This window comes from Panulirus ornatus, chromosome 9, assembly GCF_036320965.1.
Source record: "Panulirus ornatus isolate Po-2019 chromosome 9, ASM3632096v1, whole genome shotgun sequence".
In the NCBI taxonomy this organism is placed as follows: Eukaryota; Metazoa; Arthropoda; class Malacostraca; order Decapoda; family Palinuridae; genus Panulirus; species Panulirus ornatus.
The window spans coordinates 26,674,250-26,690,423 of record NC_092232.1 but is presented as its reverse complement, the minus strand read 5'-3'; the positions used below and the strand labels follow the sequence as shown (position 1 = coordinate 26,690,423).

General features: G+C 46.4%; 1 protein-coding gene across 7 annotated transcripts in view; it reads right to left on the bottom strand.

Moving 5' to 3' along the window:
* Positions 1-16,174, bottom strand: part of LOC139750292 (uncharacterized) — a 737,008-nt gene that overhangs the window by 203,627 nt on the left and 517,207 nt on the right. Inside the window, exon 1 of one of the 7 annotated variants that reach the window (XM_071664906.1) lies at positions 11,267-11,480. The exons of 3 other annotated variants lie outside the window; for them this stretch is intronic. The gene's annotated coding sequence lies outside the window, so the exon portion shown is untranslated. Of the gene's footprint in view, positions 1-5,656; positions 5,799-5,908; positions 5,926-11,266; positions 11,481-16,174 lie in introns of those variants that run through there. 3 more of the 7 variants (XM_071664907.1, XM_071664909.1, XM_071664908.1) reach the window with 3 other exon arrangements.

Here is a 16,174-nt window from a genome sequence, read left to right as displayed (position 1 = left end):
TCAGGGAGGTGGGTGGTGGTGGTGGCGTGCGACAGGGGGACGTGCTTGCCTCGCCGATGAAATAAATAATCAGCCTTTCATATCCAGCAGTCAAGTGTGACCACACGAACTGACACACCCGACCCTGTCCTTGACCAAGTGCAAAGATTGGGGTATCTATCTTGTTATTATCATTATCATCACTATTATCATTATTATCATTATTATTATTATTATTATTATTATTATTATTATTATTATTATTATTATTATCATTATCATCATCATCATTATTATCATCATCATTATCATTAATAGTGAAAGATACGTAAGACTCTTTGGTGAAGTAGACATTTTGGAGTCTGGTGAAACAGATGCAGCTAGACTGGTTGGTGAAACCAAATGTATTCCATCGGGACCTTGGCCCTGTCAGTACCAAACTTAGCACTGTACCAGCACACACACACACACACACACACACACACACACACACACACACCGTTCATATGTTCACAGGTGAACGTATTCATTTTGATGATGAACTCGACACCGTATGTATCACAGCCATTTACGAGCCATTATTAGTCTGGCTCCCTCTTGCATCCACTCTACCTCCAGGAGACGACGACTAACGACCCGATGGCCACTATGTAAGGGGATATTTTGTCTATGATTGATAGTGACTTTAGCCACAGGAGAGAGGAGTTGACTGAGCACTCCTACCCATACGCTGCGGTAACGGGGATTGAGGAGATACAGAGGGAACAAAACAGACAGAGACTGGGGCCTCGATAACTGAATAACAACTGAACAACAAACTTACATAACAAAGTGAAGTCTTTATAAGGACTGAAGAACAGTAACTGAATGATTCATCATGGTACACAGTAAGTATACAATGGTTGAACGACCATGAATGTCATTATCTGTCGGTGGATGTAATGAATGAGTTATATACAACAGGGAACGTTAGGGTAATTTTCAAGTATGTGAGGCGGAACACTGTTGCCGGCGTAATGCATATATTGTAAGGTATGAATCGTCTCTGACGTTACCGGGTTTACGACAGTCAAGTGTACAATGTGGCAAAGTGTGAGAGCATCTCTGCTGGCAAAGTTTATGTTTGATCTGTTCACTAACAACACGAGGGACAAACTGCCATAAGTATCTACTGACCCTGTTGCTGGATATATATATATATATATATATATATATATATATATATATATATATATATATATATATATATATATATATATATATATATATATATATATATTGGAAAGGATCACAATTTTGCGCGTGATCAAGTATATTCTTAAGAGTCCATGGGGAAAATAAAACACGATAAGTTCCCAAGTGCACTTTCCTGTAATAATCACGTCATCAGGGGATATACAAGAAAGAAATATAACGGTCAGTTGATATACAACAAAGAGACGTAGCTAGGACGCCATTCGGTAAACAAGTGACTACCCGAAATTATACTATTTTGCGACTCCTTCCGAAGACCTAAATTAATTACATCCTTCGCGGCACAAACCTCCGCCCACTCATTATATTTGAGGACGTGTGAGTAGCTCAGAGATGTACGTGCGAGCAAGTGTGAGAGATGAGGGAAGTCTACGGTATGTGGTGTGAGGAACGCTGGTAAGTCCTACACCGCATGTGTTTGTTCTCTCTCTCTCTCTCTCTCTCTCTCTCTCTCTCTCTCTCTCTCTCTCTCTCTCTCTCTCTCTCAATATACACAAAACTGCCACCGCTTTTCTTCGCCCGAGTTCAGAACCTTCCCATAGCCAGCGACAGATACGCCTCATTCACACATTTCCTTCACTTCTCCACTCATCTATAAATATCTAATCAGGCAGACGAGATAATGGAGGAAAGCCGCTCAGACGGAGGCTCCTTCCCTTCCTCCCACAACCACGCATAAAATCCTATCCTCCATTTTTCCACCAACCTGCACTATGAAATCAGCCAGAAAACGAACCAGATGAGGAGGTTGATCCTCCCCTGCTTAATGATGATATACCATCACGACGACACAGCCCGTGATAATACAGTAGGTGAGGCAATATACAAAAAGTGCAATATATATATATATATATATATATATATATATATATATATATATATATATATATATATATATATATATATATATAAAGTGTGTGAAAGAAGAAAGTTAAGAGTAAACGTGAATAAGAGCAAGGTTATTAGGTACAGTAGGGTTGAGGGTCAAGTCAATTGGGAGGTAAGTTTGAATGGAGAAAAACTGGAGGAAGTAAAGTGTTTTAGATATCTGGGAGTGGATCTGGCAGCGGATGGAACCATGGAAGCGGAAGTGAATCATAGGGTGGGGGAGGGGGCGAAGATTCTGGGAGCCTTGAAGAATGTTTGGAAGTCGAGAACATTATCTCGGAAAGCAAAAATGGGTATGTTTGAAGGAATAGTGGTTCCAACAATGTTGTATGGTTGCGAGGCGTGGGCTATGGATAGAGTTGTGCGCAGGAGGATGGATGTGCTGGAAATGAGATGTTTGAGGACAATGTGTGGTGTGAGGTGGTTTGATCGAGTAAGTAATGTAAGGGTAAGAGAGATGTGTGGAAATAAAAAGAGCGTGGTTGAGAGAGCAGAAGAGGGTGTTTTGAAATGGTTTGGGCACATGGAGAGAATGAGTGAGGAAAGATTGACCAAGAGGATATATGTGTCGGAGGTGGAGGGAACGAGGAGAAGTGGGAGACCAATTTGGAGGTGGAAAGATGGAGTGAAAAAGATTTTGAGTGATCGGGGCCTGAACATGCAGGAGGGTGAAAGGCGGGCAAGGAATAGAGTGAATTGGATCGATGTGGTATACCGGGGTTGACGTGCTGTCAGTGGATTGAATCAGGGCATGTGAAGCGTCTGGGGTAAACCATGGAAAGTTGTGTGGGGCCTGGATGTGGAAAGGGAGCTGTGGTTTCGGGCATTATTGCATGACAGCTTGAGACTGAGTGTGAACGAATGGGGCCTTTGTTGTCTTTTCCTAGCGCTACCTCGCACACATGAGGGGGGAGGGGGATGGTATTCCATGTGTGGCGAGGTGGCGATGGAAATGAATAAAGGCAGACAGTGTGAATTGTGTGCATAGGTAGATATGTATGTGTCCGTGTGTGTATGTATATGTGTTATTGAGATGTATAGGTGTGTATATTTGCGTGTGTGGACGTGTATGTATATACATGTGTATGGGGGTAGGTTGGGCCATTTCTTTCGTCTGTTTCCTTGCGCTACCTCGCAAACGCGGGAGACAGCGACAAAGCAAAATAAATAAATATATATATATATATATATATATATATATATATATATATATATATATATATATATATATATATATATATATATTATCCCTGGGGATAGGGGAGAAAGAATACTTCCCACGTATTCCCTGCGTGTCGTAGAAGGCGACTAAAAGGGAAGGGAGCGTGGGGCTGGAAATCCTCCCCTCTCGTTTTTTTCTTTTTAATTTTCCAAAAGAAGGAACGGAGAAGGGGGCCAGGTGAGGATGTTCCTTCAAAGGCCCCGCGGGAAATGGCGAATAGTATGAAAAAAAAAATATATATATATATATATATATATATATATATATATATATATATATATATATATATATATGTGTGTGTGTGTGTGTGTGTGTGTGTGTGTGTGTGTGTGTGTGTGTGTGTGGTGTGTCACAAGGTGGGGGAGGGAGCGAAGGTTCTCGGAGCGTTGAAGAATGTGTGGAAGGCGAGAACATTATCTCGGAGAGCAAAGGTGGGTATGCTTGGGCATGAGCTATGGATGGGGTTGTGTGGAGGAGGGTGGATGCGTTGGAAACGAGGTGTTTGAGGACAGTATGTGGTGTGGGGTGGTTTGATCGAGTGGGTAATGAAAGGGTGGGGGAGATGTGTGGTCATAAAGAGAGTGTGGTTGGGGGAGCAGAGCAGGGTGTGTTGAAATGGCTTGGACACGTGGAGAGAGTGAGTGAGGAAGGGTTGACAGGGAGGATAAGTGTGTCGGAAGTGGAGGGAGGAAGGAGAAGTGGGAGACCAAATTGGAGGTGGAGGGATGGAGGCCAGTCTGGCCATGGAAAGGTCTGCGGGACCTGGCTGTGAAGCGGGAGCTGTGGTTTCAGTGCATTACACATGACAGCTGGAGACAAGAGTGTGAACGAATGTGGTCTTTGTTGTCTGTTCCTGGCGCTCCCTCGCTGGAGTGGGAGGTGGGGGGGGGATGATATTTTGCGTGTGGCGGAGTGGCGACAAGAATGGATGAATGCTGCAAGTATGGATATGTACATGTGTATATATGTATATGTCTGTGTATCTATGTGTATGTATACGTTGAAATGTATAAGTATGGATATGTGCGTGTGTGGGCGTTCATGTATACACATTGTATGTGGGTGGGTTGGGCCACTCCTCGTCTGTTTCCTTGCGCTACCTTGCTAACGCGGGAGACAGCGGTTAAGTATAGTTACTTCAATACACAGCAGGCTACAATATACTGCAGGGTTACTACATTATACCGCAGGGCTATTATAACATACAGTAGGGTTACTACAATATACAACATGAATACAATATACAGTAGTCGTACTAAGATACACTATAACATAGAGCAGAAGTACCACAACATATACGGCAATATACAGCGGGAGTACTACAATGTACAACAGTACTACAATATACAACAGCGAGCGACCCCTGGTCCGGTAGTACGGCTGGAGGCCACCAGAGGTCTCCAGCAGGTCGGGGAAGGAAGGCTCCCCCAACAAACACACACACACTCACACACACACACACACACACACACACACGCTACTGCAAAGGACAAACTACCCGAGCTTGAAATCCTGAAACAACACAGATTCAGGCTAGGGGTTCATGCGTCACAAACCTTTTACCATAATGAGTACCACGAGAGAGAGAGAGAGAGAGAGAGAGAGAGAGAGAGAGAGAGAGAGAGAGAGAGAGAGAGAGAGAGAGAGAGAGAGAGAGAGAGCTACGCTGAAGACACAGGCAAAGGTTGAGTTGATTTTGCACTATATGTGGACTGCCGGAAAGCATTTGACACCATGCTGGTCAACGTGCCGGATCTCCAGGTAGGGGTGACGGGAATGAGCCTATGAAAGAGAGAGTTACTTCAGTGGAAAAGAAACGTAGGACGCAGGCCAGGGGAGCCTTCTGAAAATGGGATGGGGGTCTGTGATGGTCTGTCCCCTGGTCTGGTCCCGGGACCAGAGTGAGAGAGATTGCATCACTCTACAAGGGAACCTTGGCATCTCCACAATTGGTCTGGTGAAACATGGCTGATGATAAGGTCCAGAGGAGAACAACAGGATTAAGAAAGCTAAATTAGAGTGAAAGGTTAAGGGCCATAAGTTTGTCTACCATGGAAGAGAAAGGAGTAAGGGATGACTTGATCACAAGCTTCAATGTTTTAATCCACTCTGATGGTGTCACCAGTGAACACTGTTACGAAAGACGCAAAGACAAAACAACCAGAAGCCATGAGATGAAATCAAACAAGAAAGACACGGGAGAAGATGTATAGAGATACTGGCATTGTATAATATGGGATGAATGGAAATGAATGAATAATGAAACTGGCAATGTGGACAACATACAGTATAGAAGTGTAAAAAGTTATTTACCAGCAGAGAAAGGTAAAAGAGATGGGGCCCAGCAGTGTAGAACTCCCTCCCCGCACAGTACATATATCAGGTCATCACACTGAGGGAGCCACACAGCCTACTGCATCAACCCATTCTTCCATGTGTCTCACTCTGGTACAACTTATTGCTCGTGTACACAACCCACTCTTCCATGTGTCTCACTCTAGTATATCTTACTGCTCGTGTGCATGTCTCACTCACGGAGGCACCGCACTCTACTAAGTTACTCACTCTCAGCCCCCGTGTGTGTCTGGTTCTCACTACCGCATGTGTCCCACTGGCCAGCGCCTCAGTACGGGGAGATAACCTCCTGCGTCTCATGCTACTGCCCCACCCGAGTTCTTATCTCAGTCATCCACTGATCTGGTGATTGGCGGGTCTCACCTGCCCCTGTCTCGCCCCTCACACACACACACACACACACACACACACACACACACACACACACACACACACACACACACTCCTGCCCTCCCTCACCACTCCCAGCGCCCACCTGTCACTCACCAATGTCGACGTATTGCATTTACGAGGCTCCTGTAGCTTCGAGGCTGCACTACAATCCGTAGCAGGGAAATGATGGACTACCTTGGAGTAAAAAGGTTCCCAGATAATATTGTATCCCTTTCCGTCAGATGGCGAATTATACAACCTCGACCTATGGGCGACTTTTCACTCGCTGCATAACTATGTGCAGGCGGAGTCCGGGAACACCTGATGACGTATCTTGCCACAACCTCCCAGTGCTCACGATCCTTACATCCTCGTTATCAGTGGGACGCCTTTATCTATCTGAAGACTGATAAAGATTTCACGAGGTAGTCTTATCACATTACTCACTACGCCACGCGCTGTGTGGGCAAGACAGACCACATGCTGTGGTGTGGGCAAGACAGACCACATGCTGTGGTGTGGGCAAAACAGACCACATGCTGTGGTGTGGGCAAGACAGACCACATGCTGTGGTATGGGCAAGACAGACCACATGCTGTGGTGTGGGCAAGACAGACCACATGCTGTGGTGTGGGCAAGACAGACCACATGATGTGGTGTGGGCAAAACAGACCACATGCTGTGGTGTGGGCAAGACAGACCACATGCTGTGGTGTGGGCAAGACAGACCACATGCTGTGGTGTGGGCAAGACAGACCACATGCTGTGGTGTGGGCAAGACATTACAGGCACCCGACAATCTGGAGGTGAGCTGAACACCTTATGTATAAAGTGTATGTATACAAACAAAGTATACATAATGTCGGTACTCATACCACCACACACACACACACACACACACACACACACACATACACACACACACACACACACACACACACACACGTGGCAGCGGTTCGAATCCTCCAGTTGGAGGGCACTGTATGTGCTATGGAAGTGAGTATTCAGGTAATGACACCTGTCCTACCTCCCACCCACCTCCCTTCACCCCGCCCGCTACTATGCCCCCACCTCTACTACGCCCACCCTACGTAATACCCCACCTCCTTCCCCCACTACTACGCCCCTCCTCTGCAACACCCCCACCTCATACCCCCTTCCTCCACTACTACGCCCTCCTTTGTGATAAGAGACCCCACCCCCGTGTCCTTGAGGTCCTGTGATGTTTAGGCGTTGTACCCACCTCTGGGAGGGGGGAGGGGGGAGGGGGGCGCTGGAGGGGCAGGTTGGAAGAGTGGGGGGCGAGGGGGACGGTGGGAGGAGAGGCTTGGGGCGGGGAGGCAGGTGGGGAGTATATGACAGCAGGCTTCAATCAGTCAGGATCACACGAGGGTGAATAAAAGGAGACATATCACCCCAGCATAATGACCGCTCATGTACCAGCGTATATCTCCTTCACGTTTACTGTTATCTTAACCTGATAAGTACGACGGTACGATCCTGGAGCACGACGGTACCTTGCTGGAGCACGACGGTACGATCCTGGAGCACGACGGTACGATCCTGGAGCACGACGGTACGATCCTGAAGTATGACCGTACCATCCTAGAGCACGACGGTACGACCCTGGAGCACGATTATACGATCCTGGAGCACGATGGTACGATCCTGAAGTATGACCGTACCATCCTAGAGCACGACGGTACGACCCTGGAGTACGATTATACGATCCTGGAGCACGACGGTACAACCCTTGAGTATGACGGTACGAACCTTGAGTCATGACAGCCTGGTCTCTGACCTGACCATCACAACCAGGGGGTTGTAGCACGGTCGCTTTCCGATGTGGTACCGTCTTGCTCAGGGATCGTACCGTCATGCTCAAATATCGGACCGTCATGCTCAAGGATCGTACCGTCATGCTGAAGGATCATACCGTCATGCTCAAGGGTCGTACCGTCATGCTCAAGGGTCGTACCGTCATGCTCAAGGATCGTACCGTCAGGCTCAAGGGGTCAATTATGTGAAGCCAGACCACAACAATAGCCAGGACTGAGAGACGAGGCTGCACCCCCAACACCTCCCCCCCAGTGTCAGGGGTCATGTCAGAGGTCAGTCCTCTCACTGGACGAACCAACAACACACACACACACACACACACACACACACACACACTGAGGCACCGTCTGCCTTAACTTATTTATCTTTTTCATGTCATATATTTGTGTTTGTCAGTGTGTTTCCTTTAGACTGAGGTGAGTCTGAGGTTAATCATGTTGACTTGTCAGAATGTAGGTTCAAGGAAGCATTGCCAGATGGCGAGGTAAACAAATGGATTACATAAAGGCGCATTGGCCTCATTAACTAGTTAACTTCATTAACATGTTCACCTCATTAACTGGTTAACTTCATTAACATGTTTACCTCATTAACTGGTTAACTTCATTAATATGTTCACCTCATTAACTAGTTAACTTCATTAGCATGTTTACCTCATTAACTGGTTAACTTCATTAACATGTTTACCTCATTAACTGGTTAACTTCATTAATATGTTCACCTCATTAACTGGTTAACTTCATTAATATGTTCACCTCATTAACTAGTTAACTTCATTTATATAATCACCTCATTAACAGGTGAACATTGCTAACTCGTTAACTTCATTAGCTGGTTCACCTCATCAACAGGTTGACCTCGTTACCACCAGCTGCATAGCATCAGTAACATTACCTCACCGGCCCGTGTACATGTTCATATATATATATATATATATATATATATATATATATATATATATATATATATATATATATATATATATATATATATATATATATATATGCATAAATGTATATAAATGTATATAAATGTATATATATATATATATATATATATATATATATATATATATATATATATATATATATATATATATATATATATATATATATGTCTTTTTTTTCTTTCAAACTATTCGCCATTTCCCGCATTAGCGAGGTAGCGTTAAGAACAGAGGACTGGGCCTTTGAGGGAATACCCTCACCTGGCCCAATTCTCTGTTCCTTCTTTTGGAAAAAAAAAAAAAAATATATATATATATATATATATATATATATATATATATATATATATATATATATATATATATATCGAGATTTTTGTTCCGGACATCAGTTCCTTAAAAAAATAAAAACATGAATTAAGAGAAGGGAAAAAAACGAAAATATAATCAAGGAATTACTATAAACCTGCTATCAAAAAAGAGTTAAATCGTGACGGTAAGTTAATTCCTCTCTCATGTCTCACGTAACAGTTAACATCAATATCACAATCATTATAATGATTAACTATTAGGAAAGACATGAGATGGTAAAGAGTACCAAAGCTTTGCGGTGTAAGAACCAAATATCACATTGACCCGCATTTGAGCAATCAATGGCTTTATAGTAACTACAGGACGTTTGGCTTGCCAGTATTGAGTGACGTAGTTGCACAAAGAGCCAGGCGGTGGAGCGGAAACCAAAGTTATAGCTATAGAAAAAGGAGAAGAGAACCATCACTGTCCCGTGGGGCAAGTGGGGTCCGGTTATGAGGCCATGATATTAGAGTTGATACGATAGTCTGCTTTGGACTCGACTCAAGTCAGGTATGTAGAGCCTGAACCAGCGCAGATGTGAGAGCAGGACTCCATACAAGGAAGACTCAGTCCCTTGTGTAAACAGAGCAACTGTTCAGAAGAGGAGAATTTTCGGTCTATAAACAAGACTCCCATTTTCTTAGAGGCAGACTTAGCTATTTGTGTTATGTGTGGGGGGGGGGAAGGGGGTGGTGTGGTGGTTCCAAGATGTATCAGGTGACACCAAGTATCTTCGGTGTGGTGGAATTACAGAACCATCACAGGAGATGAAAGGGTTAAGAGGAGGGGGCTTTAGAGAATGAGGTGGGGGAGAAATTGGGTTTTAAAGGCATTAGATGTGACTTAGCTGCATGTGCCCCACTGGGAGGGAGGTCCTGACCACACTGACATATACAGAAGCAGTTGTGATGAGGCGACACGAGTTTCCAGAGGGTAGAAATGATTCACAACACAAGTGTACCTGTACAACATTGTACCACACAGGAGGCTGGAATGAGGATGTTATGATTATAACTGGTTACTAGTACCTATACTACGACACACACACACACACACACACACACACACACACACACACACACACACACACACAGAGGACAGGTCCCGACCTCATGGGTCAAGGTCAAGGGGTCAAACCTCAGAACAAGAAGCTTCCTTTTAACACCCCTCCCCCAGCCAGCCTCCCACAAATCCAGGCAGCATCATGACCCCGGCACATGTGTGTGTGTGTGTGAGGCTCGCACGACCGCCACACCTGACCTGTGGTGTCTGGCAGGGGCTGGGCGGGTGGGGGAGGCGCGGGTCACAGTGCCTGGTGCGTGTGTGGGTGTGTGTGTGTATGAGAGAGAGAGAGAGAGAGAGAGAGAGAGAGAGAGAGAGAGAGAGAGAGAGAGAGAGAGAGAGAGAGAGAGAGAGAGAGAGAGATCCTCACCCCCCACCAGCCCCACCTGTCAAGTGCCGGCCGTGGGCAGAGTGCCTGCCCCCCCAGAGGTGTCAGGTTCTCCGGAATGTCAGGTTCCTCGAAGTGTGGGTACCAGTGGGTGGGTGGGAGTTGAGGAGAGGAGGAGCCACCGGGTGGGAGAGGATCTGGGAGGGAAGGAAATAAAGAGAGGAGCTGTAGGGTACAGCAAGATGGGAGGAGGAGGAGGAGGTACGGCAAGAAGGGGAGGAGGTGAGGTAAGGTAAGAGGGAGAGGAAGGGTAAGGGGGGAAAGTGTGAGGTCAACCTTGAGTGTTCAGGAGGGAGTGGGTGCAGAGGCATGTCCTGTGAGGGCGGGTGGTCCTGTCGCTGACTGGAGTCGCTGAGAGAACCTGTGGCGTCCAGGACGGGGTCATGGAAAGGAGAAAGAGAGAGAGAGAGAGAGAGAGAGAGAGAGAGAGAGAGAGAGAGAGAGAGAGAGAGAGAGAGAGAGAGAGAGAGAGAGAGATCCATGAGACACGAAAATCAAGTTGGAGAGACGGCAAAATAACGAGGGAAGTGGTGAGTCATTCACAAGGCCAGCGACGCACTTGGTTCAGGGCCAGCCATGCACTCACGAGGCTTGGGGGTATACTCACGCGTTACACCGCCACTCACAAGACCAACACACTACACTGGCCAGAGGCACACTCACGGGAGGGGGGTCGGCGAGGCACTCACAGCGACCGGCGGTACACTAACGCAACTACAGACACACTCACACTGGACCGGACCACCGGCCAGACCCTCCAGAGGCCTACGATACGCGGACAGGGCCAGCGATACACTCTGGACTGAGGCACTTGAGCTGGTGTGGCCCTCCCGCCGTTTGTTTATGCCCGAGCCAAACACGTGAGGCCGGGGGGGCCTCCCCTGGGGGTGTGTGTGGGGCAGGGGGGCGCTGCTGGGCCACTCACTCTGCCCAAGTGCAAACAACAACACGGGGCTCTGGCTCGAGGCAATCCACAAGAGTGCACCGCGAGTGTGTGCGTCTCTCTCCTCACACTCAAGAACATTCTTTCTTCTCTACATCTACGTCGTCATATTACATTTTCTTCCATTGAGTTTGCATATACAACTTTTCTTCAGAGGAAACAATTTCCCCGACTAACATAATCTAAGTCTAGGTTCATTAATATTTCAGTGTATCCAGACTCATAATTAACCCGTGGCTTCTGTCCACCTATCATTACCGATGCTAATAGCGTCGAGCGTTAATGAATTCGCAAGTGGGGTGTTAGCGGGCCCCACCTGCAGGTGGTAACACCGCGGGCGAAAAGTCACCTTCGCCGAAGCGTGTTTTGTCGTCAGTGGTGAGAAAGAAGTACATCGTCGTCGAGGACCTTGCCCTCAAGGAGCCAACCATACCCTGCTCTTGCACTGAATGCAGACTGCAAGCTGCAGGAGTCCCATCAAAGGAGTCCTGAGGTCCCATGGCAATGATTCGGGAGTGGGTGATCCTACAGGATCCTTTCTCCTAACGAAGGTGGTGGAATCTTCCTACCTCTCTTCGGTGGACGGGAGTTATCTCACGACGGACGCGCTGGAACCAACCCGAACCTTCCTGGAGGAGGGAAGGTGGGGAGGAGGGGGGACAGGGCTAGCAGTGCCAGATGCCGCTGACCTTCTGGGGGCAGGAGGGGCGGCTGGATGCGGGAGGCTTGGTGTGGTGGCGCCAGACTTGCGAAAGAAGTGTAGTCGCTCGGCTTCTGCCGGCCCTGCGGACCTATCACTCTCATTTCTGCAGCGAGAACAGCGACCTTCCTGCTGTACGTCTCCCCATCCTGTGGAAGGTGGCGCGAAAGTGGACACAGTGTACACAGAGGGTACGGCCACTAGGCCTCAATGGCTAGAGCATATCGAAGGTTACCCAACCATCACCACCCTAAAGTCCTTGACCGTTTTTTTTTTTCCTCCTCCTCCTCCTCTTTCACCTTTGATCCCTGACCTCTTGACCTTATCACCCCTAGTCCATGATATCCCCCCCCACCCGTCCCTCACCCCCTACCCCTCGGCCTTCCTTATAACCCCCCCCCCCCTTACCCCATATACACCCTGAGTGGAAGGTTGGACTCAAGGGCCCTGGTGGGAGGCGTCGGTCCACCTCCCACCCACCACCCGGGTGTTAGTTGCTTCACCCCCCCCCACCCCCCCTCCTCTCCTCACACTTGGTTACGAAAACTCAACTGGAGGCCAGAGACCACGGACGAGTCCTACCATACCCACACTCGCCACTCGCACATCATCGTCATCACGAAGGTCGAAAGTTTCACAGGCTAGATCCCGTCGCCTCACTCCCGGCAGAGGTACATGCTCTTGGAAATCTCTTGACTTCGAATGACCGTACAACTCAGGGGTGTTGAACTGTTCACAACGACCAGGAGAGAGACCTCTCATCGTTCCAGAAGAACAATGAACAAATACTTGTTCCGAGTGAGAGCTGTGTGGGTAGACCTCCCAGACTATGTAAGGTGTGTATACGTGAGGTAAGGTAAGGTGCCAGACCCAGCTGTAGGTGTAAAAGACCTCGAAATCATCGCCAGGTATACGGAAGGTTAAGTAAGTAGGAGAGAGAGAGAGAGAGAGAGAGAGAGAGAGAGAGAGAGAGAGAGAGAGAGAGAGAGAGAGAGAGAGAGAGAGACTTCACCCAGAACTGTCCAGTCCTTAGCCGAATACAAGGTATCTTTTTTTTTTGTGTGTGTGTGCCAAGCCATACTACGCCATAATCCAGCCTGCCCCTCTGCTATCACCACCTCCAGCACCCAAGGATAATCCCCAGCGTCGCCACCTGTGAGTGATCACGTTCATCAGGGCGGCATGTCACTAGTAGGCCACCAGTACGAAGGCGCCACCTTACTCGACCCGCCCACCTCCACTACACGCGTACGATAATGCGCATCACTTTCCTACATAACTACCTGCCATATATGAACAATACTGCGCAGCACATTTGTACAAAACTACGTTCTACATCTGCACAGTTCTACGTACAGCTTTACGTCGTACGTTCAATTGCGACTGAGAAAACACCACTGATTTCATCTACGCATTATCCACAAGCGTACAATACTACACAAAAGTTTGCTCCTTAACTGGACAACAGTATAACTTTACATTTACACAATGTACTGAGCTCTACAGTAACAGTTCATATACTTGTATACGTTAATGCACACCTCACTGATACAACACCAATGTATACTCTACTTTCAAACTGGTACAAGGATGTTGTCACATCTGTGCAAGAAAAAGTTACAATACCACCCTTTATCTTCCAACAATCTACTGTTACACATCAGCACATTACATCGTTGTAAATCTGTATAATATTACCCACCACATTTGTTTGATAGGAAGAGGCCATAACTGTACGATACTTCGTCCCAACAACCGACCGTTGTTGTCCGTCTGCCAGCCGTACAAGGACGACATGATTCTCGCATCAGTCCTGCGGCGGGTCCGTGTTACCAGCACGAGTGTCCTAACAACAAAGGCGTAGTGTTGAATGTTCCAGCCTCGCATACAAATATCTGGTTACCTTACCACTGCCAGAGAGAATCGCGACACTGGTACGTCACTCGCCGTCCCTCGCGTACGAAGGCGTGTTACCATGAACACAACTTACGAAAATGCCCAATATTGACTTGGGATTATAATAAAAAATGTCGTTAGTCATACTGACTTTATCTTGAACCACTTATGTATCAAATACACTCAGTCCAACCAAGGGAGACAGAGCCAACAAATTATCAGGCTACACGTGGGGAAAAATGATATAAAAATATCTCTATATAAAGCAACGCACATTTTTCACAAGGTATATGAGGTTTGTGCTCACAATGCTGAGCTCTGGCAAATATGTCTTGTTTGTCTTACACTCACGCAGTAACTGTGTCAATGTTAGCGAGGAAGCATAACGCAGAGTACTAAGGGAAGCACTATAATGCCCCGTGTTGACTTAACAATGAATGTGATATTTTGAATACGAGTGAAAAAAAAAATTTCCATCAACTGAAGTGCGAGCATATATATATATATATATATATATATATATATATATATATATATATATATATATATATATATATATATATATATATATATATATATTTTCTTTCTTTTTCTTTCAAACTATTTGCCATTTCCCGCGTTAGCGAGGTAGCATTAAGAACAGAAGACTGGGCCTTTGATATATATATATATATATATATATATATATATATATATATATATATATATATATATATATATATATATATATATATATATATATATAAAACGTAGATGATAAAGGAGAAAGAATGGTACCTACTATGTTGCCAATGGCGACAAGCGAGAGAAAGAGGTAAGAGCAAGGGGAAAGGGCTTGAAATCCTCCCCTCATGTCCCATCATCATCAGAGGGGACACACAGGAATGGAGCCAAACATTGGATTTTTTCTACAAGACTGGATCGTCTGGTACTAACGTATATGGACCGAAATATACCACCTCTACTATCTCGTGTCTTCTCTTCCAATGTGGGACGTTCCTGTTACATTTACCAGTGTGGCATTACACTTTGAAGATCATATATATGTGTGTGTGTGTGTGTGTGTGTGTGTGTGTGTGTGTGTGTGTGTGTGTGTTACCTTCTAAACATACACACAAACAGTGTTCGTGTAAGGTGTTGTGTAGCCAGTGTTACAGTCTGTGTGGAGGTGTATTACACACCTTACCACGTGAAGGATTTTCTTCAACTGTAGCATCGAATGGATGTGGAGAGTGAGCACCTCGGATGGAGGAGGCTGAGTGCCTCATTAACCCCTCGACCACGACCGTGTACGACCCTTCAGCACGGTGTCATACTCGAGAGTCGTAACGTGGCGCGTGAGGGTCGTACCGTCGTGCTGAAGTACCGCACCGTCGTGCTCAAGGATCGTACCGTCGTATTCAGGTATCGTAACGTCGTCTCAAAGATCGATCGTACCGTCGTGTTCAGTAGTTTAAATCTTATCTTTTTGAATTCCTAAACAACCCCTGAGCTTGACAGTCAGCTTGGACGCAAGTTTATCTGATGAAAAAGCGGGCAAGTGCTTCACAGCTTTACCTGGTGTCTAGTTTAAATCCCAAGGGTACAGAAGACTGTCTGTTTCCCCCTGTGTCCACCTTAACACTGGCTGGAGACGTGACTCCCTCTGTGCTACAAGTGGAGGGGGAGGGACGAGTCTCTATGCCTGGAGGGAGGCCTGGGTCTCTCTGTGCCCCAGGGGGAACAAGTAGGACTGGGCGTCCTCTTGATAGCAGGCCGGAGCTCAAAATGCTTCTGTTTAACCACCCTCTTGTTATCCATGCACTGTGCCCACTGTACGCTCTATACTGGCCTCCACCTTCCCCTACACATGTGCCCTTCACCCATACTACGTTTTGTCTACGTATATCTTAGGTAATATAACAAAAAAAAAAAAAAATAATCTTACTTCAAAGTGCGTCTTTCAGTTATTTAACTTTTCTGTCAAAATGCACAAG